Source organism: Varanus komodoensis, unplaced genomic scaffold (assembly GCF_004798865.1).
Source record: "Varanus komodoensis strain SLA01 unplaced genomic scaffold, ASM479886v1 scaffold46_3, whole genome shotgun sequence".
Classification (NCBI taxonomy): Eukaryota; Metazoa; Chordata; class Lepidosauria; order Squamata; family Varanidae; genus Varanus; species Varanus komodoensis.
The window spans coordinates 492996-511397 of NW_025336044.1; the positions used below are offsets into that span (position 1 = coordinate 492996).

Consider the following 18402-nt stretch of genomic DNA (forward strand, 5'->3'; position numbering starts at 1 on the left):
GTGGGAGAGGAGGCGTGAGAGGCAGTGATGCGTCTGTTGGACGGGTGTGGGCTGAAGTGGGGAGCACGTGCACACTGGAGGTTGGGAACCCTGAAACCTCGGAGGGCTTTCAGGTACCCTAATTCGGAATAAAGGGGAAAACATGGAAAGATCGCAGTGCATGTGGTGGTTTGGACCCGCCCCCGCCCCCCCCAGGGGGGAAAGGAGGCGGCAGCGCCACCACACCGTCCTGCTGAGAAAAAGTCCGGTTTCTCCAGAGGAAGGGATGGGGGAAGTAGAAAGCGGCGGCTAGAAGGTTCGGCAGGAATTGGGGCCCTGGGAGGGCCAGCTCCCCACAGCCTCAGCATCCGGGCTTGGCCCCCACCAGGAGCCCCTCGCCCCAGATGCGTCCTTCGGGTTCAGAGGAGGAGCGGCAGAGGGTGTGCCGCCCCACGGCCGCGCAGCGAGGATCCTGACGTCATGAGCGGGAGGCAACCTGCAGCGGAAGAGAGGGGGCGTTGAGGGCCGCTTCGGGGGGCAGTCTCTTCCCTTGCACGGCTCGTGCGGCAGGATGGGAAACATGTGGGCCGTCCGCGCCCCAGCACGTGCCCAGCGAAACCACGTATTGGTGGCCGGCCGTGTCCTTTGAGCCAAACTGGAACAGCCAGGCAGGCGAGGGAGATGGCACCTGCGGGGAGACAACAGAACACAGCCGTCCCGACAGACCAGTGGCAACCCCAGAGCTTCCTCTCGATGGGGCCATTTCACGCGTGGCGCTCCTCCTTCCAGTGGCGCAGATTACGTGCGGCCACGCTTGCCCCCGGTCTCAAGTAGTGTGCAAAAGCTGTCTGTTGACAACAGCGATGGGATCCTTGCATGCTCACACTGGGGTGTCTGATTCAGGATAAGCCTCTGCAACCATAATTTCCGGCTGGGTTATGCACAACATAGCAAGCAAGCTTTTGAGGGCGACAGAACACTTCTTGAGAGCACAGCCACTGTTGCTGGCAGTGTTGTTCCAGTGCCCACTGTGCCTTGAAATCATTGAGCAATAAACCAGGCGGATCCAGTTAAGTTTACCTGACATCTTCTGAAAGCGCTGGGAAATCTATGTTGTGTCCCCTCCTCTCCCCCCTCTGCCTTTTGCTTAATGCCCACCCTGACGAAGAGTTCTGTGAAACACAAAAGCTTGCCGTGTTCTGCAACATTTTAGTTTGCCCTAATAAAATCATTGCTCTATTGTGACTTCATTTGCTTGCTTCTTGGATGCTTGGCTTTTCTACTGCTTCACAAGCCAGCCTAAATTCAATCAAGAAGCCAAGAACTTCTGGGAAGCTCTTATAAACTCTGCAGGAACTGAGCTGCTGTTCCTGTTGTTTGATCCCTCACACCCCAAGGCATCACCTGCTGTGTCCTTAGACAGTACTGTGCCACATAAGTGCTCCAATCCCTCTGGAGGGCAAGGGACCCCGTGCGAAGATTTCCACGGTCGTGAGCCACTGCCTCCCACACGCAGCCAGCTCCTTTCCCTTCCCTCCTCTTCCTCCAAATCAAAGCTGGTCTCCAAAGGCTGGTCAAAGCCAGCCAGTTTCCAAGTACCTGTGAGTTCCTAGAAGCAAAGTCCTTCCCCTCCTGGTAGTACCCCCAATGCACTTATCCTGTCCTGCGTGGTGCCACTCATGTTCGGGGCCTCCCCAAGTCTCCTCCCTCGCCAGGCCTTTCCTCCTCCTTCATCTGGGAAACCAGAACCCCTTCGTCTTTTCAGTCGATGTCACTCAAACAAGCTCACCTAGCCTGTATCAAGGTGTGCCTGGCATACTGACAACTTGCCCTTTCGTCAAGGTTGGGGGTGATCGAAACCGTATATCCACTCTTAATCTTCGCCCATGAGCTCATTTCCCCACTTTGGTTAAAAATATAGGGTATTCATCTACCTCGTCAGCCCGGCTAAATCTCCCCACAGTTCGGTGTCCTCGCACACACACGTGAGTTGTGAAAGACATGGGAGCTCAGATGATGAAGATATATATTTAAATATATCTTGGGCACTTGGGCTCTGCATTTGTGCAAGCGTCAAATATTCTGCAGCTGGGACAAGGCAGAAATAAGCCAATTGGGGCTTCTGTGATCATTTGTTTTTAACAGCGCTTGCCGTGGTGTGACTGTTATGAATGGAATGCAAGGCAGGAATTGGAAATCCAAAGGGCATAACAAATAATGCATTGGCCCCAAAGTTTAATCACTCCTAGTCAAGGAAGACAGAAAAGGCAGTTTTGCTTGGCCTGCAGACAGGGCTTGCGATATAGGGCACTGGAATGTCACCATTCCCTGCAAGTGGAGGGTGCCCTTGCATCTTAAAAAGGCAGTTTTGCAAGCACGGAGGGAGACTTGAAGGAGCATCTGCCTTTGGCAGTCTGTGCAGGTTGTGTATAAACGGGAGCTCCGCAGTGTGAATGGAGCTAAGCTTGGATTATTGCCTCCATATCAAGATCGAGACAGATCTATATGGAGATATTTACAATAAAAGATGGATTTATACAGTGTGTTGCCTGCCTGTCAGACGGAGCATCACAATCCATCGCTCAGGTGATAGGAAGAGGCTCCTGCTGCCGGTCACGCCGTGCCGGCAGGGACGACGGGCGGCCAGAGCGGCAAGGAACGTGCTGCTGGGGGTCTGAAGAGCAGTGCCCCACAGCCGGGGCTTGTCTGTGGGAACCGGGGTACAAATGCACAGGGCTGGCAAATGCCAGCTCTGCAGCAGTTACCCTGGCTTGTAAGAAGTGCTGATTGCCCTGGCAAGCTCCTGCAGCTGCCCTGCACAGACACACCGGGTTGTGCCCAGAGGTTCCTGGTCTCCCTCGCACATCTGCTCCCACTCAGGGAAAGCTTCATGGCCGAGACTGTTGACAGGGCGGCAGCCTTGTTCGTCCTTCTGGAGCCGAGCCTCCCACCCACCGAGTCACAGTGTGCTGTGACATCACGGCACATTCTGTGACGTCATGGCATGTTCTGTGATATCGCAGCGACTTAGCCAGTGGCCCGGTGGGGCTTGTAGATCGGAAGGAGCTGCAGAGTGTTGAAATAAGTACAAAGACATACATCTGAGCAGAGGGCTGTTGCCTGACATTCCCCGTACATGTCACTTTTTGGTTTTGCTAAATGTCTGCGCTGTTGGAAGTTTCCAGACTGAAGTAAAAAAAAAAAAGGATTAAAACTGGAATCACTTTACTGGACTAGGGTGGGCATGGGATGGACAATATTTTTCGTGTGATCCTAGAAACAATGATAAATACTAGCTGACTGGCTCTCCTGTTTTATTTATTCATCCATGTGTTTTTACATTTATAAACCTCCACACTGATCAAACGAGCTCCCTGCGCAGTGACCACAATAACATGCAACTAGCCCACGAAAACGGGGGCCGGCAACAGCAGTGCCTCAGCCGCAGAGAGCAGCGAGGCCTCCGAGGCGTCAGGGTGTGCCCTCCGCGCCCGCGCACAGCGCTCGCCCTGCGTTGGCCGCGGTCTTGCGATCTCGCCCCCGGCTCCCCCGCGCCCGTGCCTCACCTTCCTTTTCGTTTCCCGTTCAGTGTCAGGAAGGGCCATCTCCGAGGGGCCGGTCGAGCGCGCGGCCACGCCAGTGGAGCGTAGTGGACGCCACCGCCTCAACAGTGAGTGGGCCAAAAGCGAGCTCCCCTGTGGTGCCGTTTCTCGTTCTTTGTGCGAGCGTGTGGGGGGGGGGGGAGACGACGACCCGTGCGTGACAGCAGCTTCCCGGCATGCTTTTCCTCCCCCGTGCATGATCCTCGCCCCGCTTGGTGCATCCCTTTCGTCGCGGTGTGTGTGTGCTCGCGTGCATCATGCTCTTGTGCCCGCCCGCCCGCCCTGACATGGGGACCGTCTCATTATATAGGCCATGCGGCAGATGAATGTGGGAAAGCTGGCACACGCTGGATGGGGCAAGGCCTGCTGGGACGCGCCAGCTTCCTTTGCGGCAAAGGCTTGCCAGTCGTTAGTTTCACTCGGTGAAGCCTTGACTGGGCGAGAGTTTTGGTCTCCAGGACAAGGGCCTTTACCAGAAATCTTCTGGGGAGGCAAATCCCAACTGACAGTGCCAAGGAAGGACTCCCATGGTTATAGAGAAAACCGGGAGAAGCAGGAGCCAACTAGCACTCCCGGACTGGAATGCCCTTTGGTTTATTTATTTCAACCATTTCTATCCTGTCTCTGTCCAGCGGATCTCAAGATGGCTTGCAACCAGAGTGTCACAGCACATTAAAGTACGAATACAATATATAAAATATACAATAAAAGAATGCTAATTCTAGGATAAAATAATCAACCCTTAAAATAAGGGGCAAAAAAAAAAAAAAAAAGGTTTTGGCCTGGCACCAAAAAGAATAAAGCATTGGCACCAGGTGTACCTTTCTGAAAAGCAGATGCCAAAGCCGGAGGCGGCCTTAGAAAAGGTCCTTCTCTAACCTCCTTCAGAGAGGACTCCAGAAGAAGGACCTCAGTGGAAGGTCTCAGAGTTTGGGCAGGTGCATATGGAAGGAGGCGTTCCTTCAGATACCCATGTCCTAAACTGTTCAGGGCTTTATTTGTCAAAAGTAACAACTTAAATTGGGCCCGGACTTCAATTGGTAGCCAGTGAAGATGGAACAGGAGTGGCTTTATGTGGTCACGTCTGCCAGTCCGGGTGAGCAGTTGTGCAGCTCTGTTCTGTACCAGCTGCAGTACCAGACCGTCTGCAAGGGCAGCCCCACACAGAGTGGGTTACACCAGTCCAGTCAGATCATGACACCGATTATAGTCTTCCCCATCCCACAGGGCCTCTGTCAGCACCTGCCCTACTAGCAAGCACCTTCTTTTTATGTTCTGCTCTCCGTCAAGTTGTTCTGTGTTTACCAAAACAAAGAAAAAAAGACCCTTGCCAGTGCAACAAATCATTTACATGTTTTATCCTATTCATGATGTTTACAGCTACCTGTATATGAGCACAAACAGCAGTTACCCAAGTTTGCAGGAATGTGCGTATGAATTTGGAGGAGAAAATACTGTCAAAAATTCTCATCAGAAAATGTGGGAGCTATTTTTCAAATGTGGAATGTGGATTTGGCATTTTATCAGTAGCTGCCCCTAATAATTCCCTCACTTGGGGAAAAGTGAGGGATATCTCACTTGTTAACTCTAAGTGAGAATTTCCTAAATATTTATTAATTCTGGGTCCAATAAATTTATGTATAATGCCTTTTGGACATTGCCAACGAAACATGATCTGCTGGGAATCAGGCACTTGCTCTGCACTGCAGTCTTGGGCTGGTGCCAGCAGGAGGATAAGACCAGAGGATCGGCAGGGAAGCCGGTGCTTCTTGCGTGCAGGAGTTGACACCCCTTTGGCCCGCATGAGCTCAGCGCAGAGCTGAGCCACAACTTGCCTTTTAAGCCAAAGGCTCACAGTGCAGCGTGTGTGCACGGAGCCCTCTTGCCGAACGCTTCCCGCGCATTCCTGTGACAGTCTTTTCGTGCAATAAGCCCAGAAGCAAGAGGTTGTTCCTTTCCCAGTGACAGATTCCATGCTTTTTAGAGGGAAAGGCAGTCCCTTGAATTTACACATGCCATTCAGCATCGCTTGGTTCGACCTTATTTTTCGTGCAAGCCCAGCTGCGTCTTGTTTTTGAGCATCCAGAAATACTGTAAGCGCAAGTGCTTCTTGCCCACACTGTCCCCCCCACCGCAGAGGTGTTGTGGCTCAGTGGTACGAGTAGGCCATGAGCTTTTCATTCCAAAGGCTTCAGGTAGACTCTCCGGCATCTCCAGTGAAGGCTAGCAGAAGCCCCAGTGCAAACCTCGGGGGAGCCATGGTTGGTCCACATAGACAGTGCTGAACGCGGTCAGTTGACGTTCTGGCTTGGTGTGAGGCAGCTTCGCAACTTTCCAGGCCCTCCCCAGTAACCGCCCTCTCATCCTCAGCACTTGGAAATAAAGCTCCTTTGCAAAGCAGACAACCCACCTCTGCAGAGAGGAGCTGCAGCACCTCCTGTGCAAAGCCAGGGACTTCTCCTCCTGTGCGGAGAATCTCTGTTCTCATGTTTTCTGCGTGCTGCGTATGCCCTTGTTTGCAAAGAAAGTCCCGGGCGCAGCGAGGCCGATGTGGAAGGGCGGCTTCCTGGAAGAGCTCCCGCTTTTCATCACGGGGGTTCTGCTTGGCCACCTGCCCTTTGCCCAGGACCAGGCAACGGTGGCTGAGGGAAGGGGGCAGGAGAAACCACGCTGCTTGCTGACCAGTGGCCGCAGTGGTGGTGAGGCAGATGCACTGAGGATCCCGTGGCGTTGCGGGTGCTTGGCCCAGCAGCATTGAAAACCCGGAGCCAGCACCAGGCTAGCAGAAGCACAAACATCCGGAACATCTCTTCCTCCGGAGGACGATCCGGCGTCTCTGGTGGATCGCAGCATCCAGAATAACGTGCTGCCAAACAGAACTGAGCCAGGCCAGCGCGATTTGTGGCATGCTTTGCATCCGAGGGGAATGCAAGGGCGCCTGAGGCTGAGCTCGGGTTGCCCTGATGCCTGCCTGCATTTCGGCAAATAGCCCCTTAAATCATCTCCACCCGTCCTGCTAAAACCACTTACAGGAATGATTAAAGGCTTCCAACTGCTAGTGCTGCTGGTCACACGCTTCCTCACAAGTATTAAATTCACTTTTTAAAGAACAAAAGAAGTACCAAGAGGAGGAGGAGGAAGGACAGAAAAGAAAAAAGTATTAGACTGCCCATAAAAGAATGTGAATTTTTAGCAGGGAAGTAGCTATAAATGGCCTTGGTTTATGGACTTTCCACATTGTAAAAAGCCATCTGCTATAACTGTAGCCAGCTTAATTGGAATGCGCTGTTCTATTAACGGGTACATGAGAGGCCTGTCAGGAAGTACTGCAAATCACCCTGCTCTATATTTTTCCCGTGTCCTGAGGTTTTTGGGGAAAGAAAGTCTTACATTCAGATAAACCTTTGCACAGGTGATTCCGTGAAGCGGAAGGAATGCTCTGTGGGAGGAACAGGCGGTGGCATCTCTGGGCCAGGTCTCCCTGGTCACAAGCTCATCCCTTCCCTCTTTTGTTCTGGTTATTAAGCTCAAAACACTCCTTTGAAGTGCAATTCTTGTGCCGAAACCCATCAGATTCTGGAGCCCTGTGGACACTAAATAGCCTCCTACTAAAGTTGAAGGAGGAGCCTCTGTCCATGCAGGAGATGAATCCAAACTGGAAGCTTCTCCTCCGTCCCCGACTTTCAGGAGAGCTTCTGCCGGGAGAACCGGGCAGCTCGTGCCTCCCAGTGCCTCCTTCCTGGGCCAAGGACTGGGTCTTGTGTATGCTCCCCTCCCGAAAACCCTTCTGCCCCTTCTGTGCTCCAGCTGGGAAGCTTCCCCAGGTGCCCTTGGAACTGCAGCATCCCGGCCTCCACACGCCGCTCCACCTCCTCCTCCGAATCACACGGGTGCCTGAGCACTTGACATCTGCGTGGCTGGGCCTGCTGCGGCGGCACTTCTCCGTCGCCCGCTCACGGCTCCCTCCAGTTGGCGGAGCACTAAAGCAGTTTATCACTTTGCCAACACGACCCAAAGGCTGTGCAAGAAGGGCACACAGGACTTCCAAATTAACCATGGGTGCTTTGTAATTATAAACCCTCCTTCTCACCAGAGTTGAGGGTTAGGGCCTCTTCTCTCGGAGCATCATTAAGCATTTTTGCCGTGCCTGTCGTCAGTGGCCTGTGTGGGAGTGGATGAAGGAGAAGTTGCTGCAGCGATTCATTTTGGGGGAAATGGATCGCTTAAGCCAGCCAGCTCCAACCTGATGTATTTGGACTACAACTCCCAGCATCCCCAGCTAGCAGACTGCTGGGTGGAGAGGATAGGTGTTGTAGTTCAGGGCACCTGGAGGATGCTGGGTAGGTGAAGTCTAGCTTAAGCCGAAGGTGGAAGACGGTAGCTCTCCGGATGTTCTGGATTTCACCTCCGCAATTTTCTGGCCAGCAGTAAAGAATGCGGGTGCTTCTGGGATGGCCAGCAGTGGAGTTTTTCATGATTCTCATTGTGATTCTTCCCATTTATTTTCTTGATTGCAATGTTTGGTGCACAGAACATTCTTCTCAGTTTTATACATGATTGCTTACGATCCCTATAAACCATTTATAGCTGCACCCCTTACACAGGTGATAACGGGACTACAGGAAAACAGCAGACCGGGTTTTGCTGCTGCCAGAATAACAACAAGGAGGCCCTTTGATCTCGGTTGTATTTGTTCTAGCTGTTGGATTTGGGGGGTGTAATATATTCCTCCTCCACTTACAAATAAAATAGAAACTTAAAGCATATGGTGGAATCAGAAAAAACAGGCTATTCTCATAACTATTTTTAAAAATGAGTTTCATATGTTGTTTTTCTTCTAACAGTATCTCTGAACCAGGCACATTTGTACCGCAAAGAGGTTCTTCTGATGCTAAGCACGGCTGGTCACCCAATGGCTGGGTTCACATGACACAAGCACCTAGCATAAGATGCTACCCACCACTGGTTTTCATGTTGTGCGAATCTGGACCAGCTTCCTCATGGTGGCTTGTTTGTGTGCAGCAAGACCCCCATGACCCATAAGCTGTTGTGGGGATGATTGTACCCACAATAGGCTGTTCTGCTATTTACTGTTATTTTTTCCTTTCCGATCCTTTCCCTGCACTGGGGATTGCAAAAGCTGGTCGCTTCAGAGTGCCCCAGTAGTTCCTGGAATAAGCCGCCCATATTTACCCAGTGCTCCAAGTTTTGTTCTCTTCCCAGTAATTTTCACACGTGGTGCCATTCACAGTTGCGTGGGTGTGGGGACGGGGAGTCTTGCATGGTAAAGTGCCAGGGGGTGCTTGCTGGCCGTGCCCAGCCGGGACCCCCAGTGGGCATCGCTGCAAGGAGGCTGCAGGTTAGTTTTTTCTCCTCCTTGGTTACACCTGAGAGCTGTCAAAGGGCAAACTGTCAAAGGCAGCCAAATGCCCAGGTGAGGGTTCCTCACAAAAAGGAATAAGATCCTGGGAGAATAAGATCTGGGAGAATACGATCAGGGACACCAAGGATGTCTTCAGTTTTACACCTGTTCCAAAGATTGTATCATTTGAGGAACATGCGAAAGTGTAAATTGCCTCATTTATTGCACTCATTTGAAGCTCCATTTTTACAAAGGATTAAAAGCTGTGTTTCAGACAAAGACTTATAATGGTATATAACTTCTGTCTATAGAGATTTGTGATAGCTGACTTGCAGTCCCCAGGGGAGAAAAGTTTAAAGGGAAAATGCGACGGCGAACCCCGGATGCCCAGCTGACATGGTGGAGGGAGGAGGCGATGCAGAGCCAGCGGGAGGGAGGTGGCCGGCGAAGCATCGCGCACTCACTCACTGTGCCCACTGTGACTTACAGCCAGGATGGATCAGCCTAATATGTGACTGTGCCCAATAGCTGAACCTTCTGAAAAGCCGATCCCAAGCCACGCACATCGGCTGTCTTTTCGGTCTCCTGCTTGCAGTGCTTGGCAGCCCATCGCAAGGTGCTCAGTGATGGTCTTCTTGGTCTGGAGTTAACTTGCCTAAATCCCGAACTGGCCTTTTCATTCTTGAACTCTGCAACAGTAGCAAAATGGTGTAGAAGGCGATGGAGAGGGTGTTAGGCGGGATGGTGCCTCAGGTTCTGGAAGGAGTGGACACAAGGCAGATGCTGAAGGGAGAACAGTACCTCTTCCCATCTTTTCTGCCATGTCTTATGTCCTGTTTCTAAACAGGAGTTCATGTATTCGAACCCTTCCGAAATTTCAAGAGTCCTAGCAAAATATTGAATGTACACGAGGCAGGGATTCGCTTTGTGAATGGCCACAAGCAGAAGGACCATAATTTCGAGCACCCGAGGAAGCTCTCGGTTGGGCTTGCCTTTCATGAGAGCCTTTCTTGCCTCGTGAAAGTGGGAGAGACTGGTGTACACACAGGTTTCCTCTCAGATGCTCTCCAGTCCTAAGAAACTTGTTTCCTGCCATACTTTGCCTGCTGAGTCCCTTAGCACTTGGTGGGGATTCCTGCCGTTTCAATGCACTGTCAGTGAAATCTTCATCTCCATTGCCATATATATGCACAAAGACTGTTTCCTGAAACGGGATTAATTAAATATCTTGTTATTTGTCATTTGTTGTTCTACCATTTCGGCAACTTCTTGGATAAAATTTAATTTTTCTATATCGGGGGCAAGAGCAATCGCCTTGTTAAAAAGTCTTGGTTCCTGCTGACTGGCCTTGTTGAATGTCGGCTCTGAAATTCAGAATGTCTGTCAGGAAGATTGGTATGGCGGAGCTCTCCGCTGGGGTATGACGGTCTATTGATTGAAATAACCTTATGTACAAATGAGCCTATAACCGGTGCGCTTGATTTCTGTGCTGAAGTTTCTTCGACTCCCTTCAATGTCAGAGGGAGCTCTGAGGTATGGTGAGTCACTGAGAGTGAAGACCCGTCTGGTGCTGAGAATTCGTGAGTGGGTGTGCAAGCCACACAGAAAATCCCTTTGCCCTCCAGCCGGAGCCCCGGGATAACAACGCCACTGTTGCTGGTTCTAGCCCTCCCTGGAGAGTTCGGCCTCTGCAAGCCTTACTGGCTGATCGGTTTTTGGAAAGGGCATCATTTGGGCCAGGCAGGCCTGTTTCCTCCTCCTCCTTGCACGTCATCCTTTATCCAGGGAAGAGATAAAAGATGGGGCTCAATACCCAGGCTTTTATTCTCACTAAATGAGCAAGATAGTTCTGCTTTCCCCCCCTTAGGTACAGCAATTAAGAATTTATATGGCTATTCATTCTAGATAATAACGAACAGAAACTGTTTTCTGCACTCTTGCCCTTTGCTGTTAGGTAGAAATAAAGGAGGGAAAGAAGTGCTGCCAAGACAATGCACGGCAGTCTGGCACGGCCCATGCCGGCAGGATGAGGCCCCGGCATATGGATCAGCCCAAGCGCTTTGCACACCAGCCAAGCCTCCCGCTCACACGCACGCTGCAAATGACGATCAGCTTCTCTGGCTTTGCTTTGTCTCCAGTCCATCCTTCTCTGCCCACCGTTGCTCTATCCAGAGCAGTTAATTTTCATGTTCGGCTGTGACAGGAATGTGTGATACACACACTCACAGGAAAAGGGGGTGCTGCCGTTTTGTGAAAAGCTAGCCTCGGAGGCCTGGTTCACTCTTTGCCGAAGAAGACTTTCTTAATGGCCCCCGGTAAGCAATGAGCCAGCCTCCTGCTTGCAGCCGTATTGCCTCCGGGCCTCCCTCCCCCCCCTTTGCCAAGGGGGCTTCCAGACAGGGCCCCGTCAGATGCCGGGCGAGCTGCAAGATGCGTCCTTCCTTTTTGAGAATGTCTCTGCTCAGGTAGATGGCGATGGCGCACAGGGTCAAAGCAGGCTTGAAATTCCTCCCTCCCTCTAAGGCACAGAATGGCAAATCCAGCTGCCTTTTCACGCTAGAACAAATAGGGAGAACATAAATAAAAGCTGTTCTAACGCCCATCATGGACCCTGCAGTCCTCCTACCAGCAGTAGAGGTGGCTCTTCCCAGTCACGTGGACACACATTCTCCTGAAAGGGTGCTTCATCCGTCCTGCTTCCATATTAATGTGAGCGGTTTTCTTAAAATTATGCATGCAAAACTGCATGTAAATACCTACTACACCTGAATCTGCTCTCAAAAATGCCTTTTTAAAATGCTTTGTGATACATTTTTGAGCCAAGAATTCCACCGGAACGTTCAGAAAACATGAAGCCTAAATACCAATCCAGACCTTAATCTGAGAAGTGAGGATGAAGTTGACTCAAACTTTTGAAGCTCTCCTACATGCGGTGCTATGCCATTATGGTCCATGGATGGAGAATGAACCGGCAGCCAGCATCACAGATGAAGCCTCCAGCTCTGCTCTGAGTGGATTTTAGGCAAAATCCAGCAGCAGCCTGGGAACGCTTCCATCGCCGCTTCACCAGGGTTGCCGGTCTAATCAAAACTCCCTTGGCTCCGGAGCTCCCCCAAATGTTCCACCTTTGTCAAACGCTGGGTGGCAGAAACAGCACTCCCCAGACTTTTGAGTTGGTTGAAAGATGCTTCTGTGAATCAGCACTGACCCTAGTCAAAAGGACTGTTCGAACAAAATGTCATTTTATAAGAAGAGCCATGAGTCAAAATCGAGGATCTACCTAATTAATCCTGTGTTCAGTTCACACAGTGCCCAACCATCCACTCAGTCAAGGAGGACACGAGTGCGACAGCCTCCTTGTAGGAGCAAAACAAGCTGCCCCCCCTTCCCGACCCCTCTTGGTCCCTTGGGAACAACTGCTCCAGGCCCCCACGGGCACCCCCGCACAGGGCTTCTTCGCAGCCCCCTTGGGTCCGTGGGGAGCACGGAAAGGTTACAGGCTTTGCTCAGCGTGTTGCTTGCGACTTGGTCTTTCAGGCAGCATCTGCGGGCTCTTAATGTGGAGCAAACCCTTTTGTGCTTCCCTGCTTCCGCCCCCAAAGCACGCAGTCTGGGTTTTGGTTAAATCAGGCAGAACGAGGGACAGCAGAAAAGGTAGAAAAGGTTAGTCAGTTTCAAAGCACAAAGCTAGAAGTGGTTCAAAGGGGCAATTCAGGAGCAAAAGGCAAGGAAAACAGCAAAACGCTCTGAAGGGCCGTCTAAAGCCCCTCGCTAAGCTGCCCACCCTGGTCTCTGGGCTGCAGTCGGGCCCCCTCCTTCTGGGAGACCAGCGCTGTAGAACCCTGGTGGGGGAGGAGACCCCGCACTCCCTTTCCCAGAGCAGGGGCCCTCCCTGGGTACCCCCCAGCAGCTGTGGAGGCGACCCCCCCCCCAAGAGTCTTGTGTTTTAGTCTGGCTGATGCTGCGCCCAGTGCTCCTTTTCAGCTGAAAGGTCCCCCTGGATTGGTGCCTGGGCGATTTTGCGGTCCGTGGGCTGGTGAACTGGTGGTGTACGGCCGGGGGACGACATCAGCTGCGGCATTTAGGCAGCAGGTAGCAGCCAGCATCTTTTCTGTTCTCAGCAGAGAGCTGCCGCTGATTGTAAAATGCCCCTTTTTAACACCATCCAGCTCGGTGGCCATGCTTACATCTTGCAGAAGAGAATTCCATGGGTGATCACCACACTGTGTGCAAATGACTTCCTTTCATCCCTCCCGAATCTCATGCTGATCAGTTTTATGCGATGACCCTGGGTTTTAAAGTTAGAAGACCTCCCCCCCCCCCCGCAAATTCCCACTTTCTCTGCACCATGTGTAATGTGTACACCTCCATCACGGCTCTGCTGCACACCTGTTCTTAAACTGAACAATCCCAGGCGCGGAATCCTTCCTGGGTGGGTTTGCTTCAGCCCCGGCCTCGGTGCAGTTGCTGCTTTCTGCAGTTTTAGGTTCATTGACTTGAACTGTTCCGACTGTCCTGTTCGTGATCATGCCAGAGATTTGTATAATGGGGGCACGGCCTTGGCATTATTGTCAATTCCTTTGTTAATTACGCCTACCATGGATGGGCATGATTCCTTTCCCTTTTTTACAGCAGCCACTTCCCAAGGTGACATTTTGGTCGAGCTGCCCTCTGCAGCCCAGGATCTCCGCCTTGGCCAGTCCCGGCCCCTCAGGGCCCATCTGCTTCTCCTTGGAATGGAGACTTTTTGCCCCAAGATGCATCACTTTACCTTTGCTTGAGTTGCTTGCATAGGAACAAATCCCCAAGACGAAGAGCTGTTCTGCTAACAGAAGTGCACGTCACTCTGTCAAATGTAAATACTATTTCTCAATATTGTGTATCAGAAGTGATAGAATAATCATCTGGGTTACCTTGATTATTTTTCATTACACTTACAGCCCCGTTTTGCTTGAGCAGATGCAGTTTCCTACGAAATCGCAGGCCCCTTCACCTTTCACAAAACATTCTGCTATTGGAAACTTTTCTCATTATAATAAAAATGGATTTTTGGCTATTACAAAGACATAGCTCACCAGGCAGGACTGTTTTGCAACATGTTTGGCATGGAAGAATAGCAGTTAGTGCTGTTACCTATCAGCTGACTGCTCCTGTGTAAAGATGGACCAAAAAAAGGCTTGCACTTCCCAGTCAGGGTGGTGCCCCTAAAGAGAGGGCAAAGTAATGCAGTGCTGCGTAGTTTCTCGGCAACAGCGCATGCTTGGCTGGTTCGAGCATCCCTTTTGTTGGAAAGGCAGGATACAGATGCGTAGAAACCAGTAAATTAGAAACTGTCTAAATCAGCATAAGCAAGGTTATATCCAATATGTATTCAAAAATTAAAATGGACACTTTTTCTATCCCAGTGATTTTATTTGTTCTCAGGTAACTGGCTCAGTTTTCAAGTGTTGTCAGCTTAGGAAGATGCAGAGGATTCTAGGTAGCTTTGTGCGTTTCTGTTTGGCAGAGACCTTGCAGAGCGATGGGAGAGGGTTCTGTTTGCTTCTTGGCGCTGCTTCGCCGGAGTTAACCCATGGGGCGAAATGTTTAACTTGGGCTGCGCTGGCCAAAAACAATGATTGCACCAAATGGTCTTTCTGGCTCTCGTTCAGCACGGCCTTGCACGCACACCGAGTGTCCGCCGCGTTCCGTGTGCGCAGGGTGGGCTGTGCCAACTGCATCCAATATGGCAGGCCCACTCGCGTCCTGAGCCACAATTTCAGCAAGTCATAGGCACTGCCTTGGCACAGTGAGCAGTCACAGGCCCGACTTAAAATCTCTTGCCATCCTGGGCAGGGAGAATCTCGAACAAAGACAACCGGAAGCTTGCTGGGATGACAGAATCCAACTGGCGAGGACAGCACTGTCTTTCTTTCGGCGGTGGACTCCTTGCGCTATGTTGCAAGCTAGCTTTGATGTCACTTGGGTTCGGGAGCAGCATGCCGTGCCTGCTGTTTCAGTGAGCTGTGTAGTCCTTTGGATCCCGGCCCTCATCCCTTTTGTAACCCTATTTTAAAAATTGGATCTGGCAAGCTTCCCACCCTTTCGCACAGGCCTCTCTTTGCTCCCTCCGTGGCTCGATTTATTGCTTAGTCCTCACTAATCTGTATCATAACAAATCTCCAGGATCCAATTTAGGAAGTGCCAAAGCCCAAATAGCACTTTGGGTTTTATTTTTGTTAGGGTCGGATGCACCAGTTCGTAGCATCAGGTCTCATCTGCACAGACAGCTGTGAGGGTGTCAGTCCCGCTACTGTTTTCTTCTCCTCCCAACAGGAAATCGATGGTGTCAGGAATGCTGGGATCATTCTGCAGTTTGCAATCAATGAACTCTGATTAAAGCAGTTGTGTCTGTTGGGTAAATTTGCTGCATCATAATTAGAATTATTAATTAAAAATAGGAAATCAATTGACACAAATTAAGGCACAAAGAAATTTTGTTTTATTCCCTTGACTTTGTCGTCTCTAGAGGGCTTGATGACTGCGATAGCTACAGATATGACGACAGCGAGGTGTCATTAAAGAGAGAGAGAGAGAGAGAGACCGTGACACCAGAGCTCAGCTTTATTTTGCTTTTCACTTTTGACATGGAGCCTCTAGTCCAACATTGGAACGGACTTGCTCTGATTAGGTCCTGCCAAAAACTCTAAAATGTTGAAAGCGCAAAAATTAGAGCTGGACGTTTTAATTGATTGAACTGTGAATGTAGAGTATTGGTGTGCTAATTTTAACGGAAGTGATAAACACCAAGTGTTGAGGTTTAATTTTAAGGCTCTCCTTTGGTTTTGAAGGTCACTTTGTTTTGGGGGGCGTTTTTGCATGCTATTGAGATAAAAAGCAAGAATAACTATAAAATGCAGCTTGTCCTGCTATCCAGGTTTTGTTGCTCAAATCAAACGGTACTTCAGAAATTCTAAACTATCTCAAAAAGGTTACCCAGCTTGAGGGATTTAACAGAATGCAGAAGTGTTGAAATTAGAAACATAGAAGCAGAGCGAGTCAGAAGGGGTCTCCCGGGCCATCTAGTCTGACCCCCGGCACCAGCCAGCTCCGCTCACGACATGCCCACCATGTACATGCCCAGCCTCTCCCTGCGCACCCGCCCCGATGGGGCCTCAACGACCTCCCATGGAAGCCCATTCCACACCCTCGGGGTCCTGATTGTCAGGAAGTGCTTCGTGGCATCTAAATGGAACCTCGGTTCCCTGAGCTTGGCTCCACTGGAGTGCGTCCTGCCTTCCTCTGCAGGGGAGAAATTGAATCCATGGGCACCAGCATGCCTTTCCACATTGTTCTCAAATTTCCTTTCCTTTTTCCTGTCCGAAAGGAGAATACAACACAACTCTCTGCAGTAATATTGGCAGGCAGAGTAGAAAATACAGTCGAGGTGTTCATCCAGAACCCAGAGAGAGTGACCAGTCCCTCGGTACTTACTTGGACTTCTGTTTTACCTAGAAATTAACACTGACTTGGGCAACTTCTGGGGGTGGGGGAGATTATTCCTACCCTTCCCCCGCTCTAACTGATGCAGAAACTGTCGTTTATCATTCAAATGTTCAGGGCCATATGTGTGAGATGTATGGTCATGAGCTTTTATCGAAAATGTGAACAGCAAGATTTAAAGGATCCAGTGTGGGACCATTCCGCTGAGAGAGACTTTATGGTTCTTTCCTCTATTAAAACGTCATGGCTGTCCTCACCGCCATTTAATGCCTTCCAGCCTTCTCACGCAGCTTTTCATTAGTCCGCTTCGTAATGGGCTTTGTGCACCTTGAATGGCCGAGCGAGGCGGCTTCGCCCTCCTCGGTGGCTGGCCGTGTGTTCCCAGTGGAAGCTTTAGCCCTGGGGCCTCCCGCAGGTGGCCGTGGGCACCGGTATGCCCACAGGCCCCTCCCTGATGCCCAGACAGGCCTCTTGTGTTTCCTGCATGTCCTTTTGCTTGTCCGTTAATTCTTTTCCAGCTGAGGCTCTGGCATGCTGTGCAGCAAGGTCCTGCTCGCGAGCATCGTCTCCTCTTAGGCTCAGACTTACCCTTAGGTTCTCGAGGAGGTCACTTCTCTTTCAACCTCACCAGTTTGCCTTCTGGGAAAGGAGTCTTTTGTGATTGGCTGTGCCCACAAGGTAGCCTTTATTGTTATGTTATTATTATGGACAACGCCCCCATGGCAGCCATTTTGTGAGAGCGCCCACATCACTCTCTCAGTACTCCAAATGTGCTCACCAGCCCACAAAGGTTAGAAACCCCTGGTTTACATGGCAGGAATTATCCACCAATCCATTTCCAAATGTTCCTGAAGGAACTTCTGCTTCCGTATCTTCCTGCTTCTTCCATATGCTCTTGCTACTGGGATAATAACCTTCAGGGCCACTTAGCCAGGGGCCATCCGAGGTGAGACGGGCGGCCCTCAGGGCGTAGGGTTTCCTCTATTCGTGAAACTCCCCAGGGAAATCCCCCGATGGCCCATAGAGATCCACCAATGGTTCCCAGGGGACCATTTCAATTTCACAGGCTTTTAACATCGTGCATATTTTAATAATATTCAAGCCCTTTATTGCTGCTTTTATTCTGTTTATTGATTGTTTGTTGGTGTTATTAAAGCACCAACAAAATAAGTTGTTGTTTTTTTCTTGGGAACCATGGTGGAAATTGTGTATTGGGCGCTGACTAATAATACTTGAGGGTGAAATGACGTGTCGGGGTTGAAGGGGTGTTCTTGTTGATTGACGTATTAAACTGGACGATGTCTGAAAGCCTGACATTTGCCCTACTAGTATGAGTTGAAGGTGGTCCCTGTTCTATATTGGTTTTTTAAAGAGCTTTCATATTTGTATTAATGGTCACCCAACAGAAAATAGGCCAAAGTTGGAAAGATTCCCTTTGGAACTGCAGTATCAGGCACATCGTCCTGCTAGAAAAGTTAATGAATTAGGCAAAACCTAAAAGAACAAACACTAATTTTATTTCACATCGTCTCCGTGAGTCAACACTTGTGCCTTTCAAATGAACCCATCTTTATGTTCACCAGTCCTTCCAAAATGACCTCCTCAGATGACCTTCCGCTTCTCTTTCTGTGTAAATAGATTCTTGTAAAGCTAGGCTGAAGATGATAATTATGTTGGAGTGTTTTGATTAGTTTTTATATTAATGCGCATTAAGATTCTTTTTTTAATAATCAGATAGATGAAAGCATTGGCACAGATCCTTGGTGAGTTCCTTGGAAACTCTGCAACGCTTCCTCACGGAGAAGGTCAGGGGTGGTGGAGAGGCATCTTTGGAGCCGCCACTGCCAATCTTCCACTGCAATCCAAGTTAGAAGTGTGGGATGTGGTCTAGGTGACGCTCCGAGTTCACACGGCACAAGGAACAGACACAGTAGTCGTCCTGGCCATCTGTGCGGGCTCCCTCTTCCTCCTAGAAGG

The 18402-nt window shown here is 50.4% G+C and overlaps 1 protein-coding gene across 1 annotated transcript in view; it reads left to right on the forward strand.

The window, feature by feature from the left end:
• The window catches only part of MEGF11 (multiple EGF like domains 11), a 303278-nt gene that overhangs the window by 155772 nt on the left and 129104 nt on the right, over window positions 1-18402 (forward strand). The gene's annotated exons all lie outside the window — the stretch shown is intronic.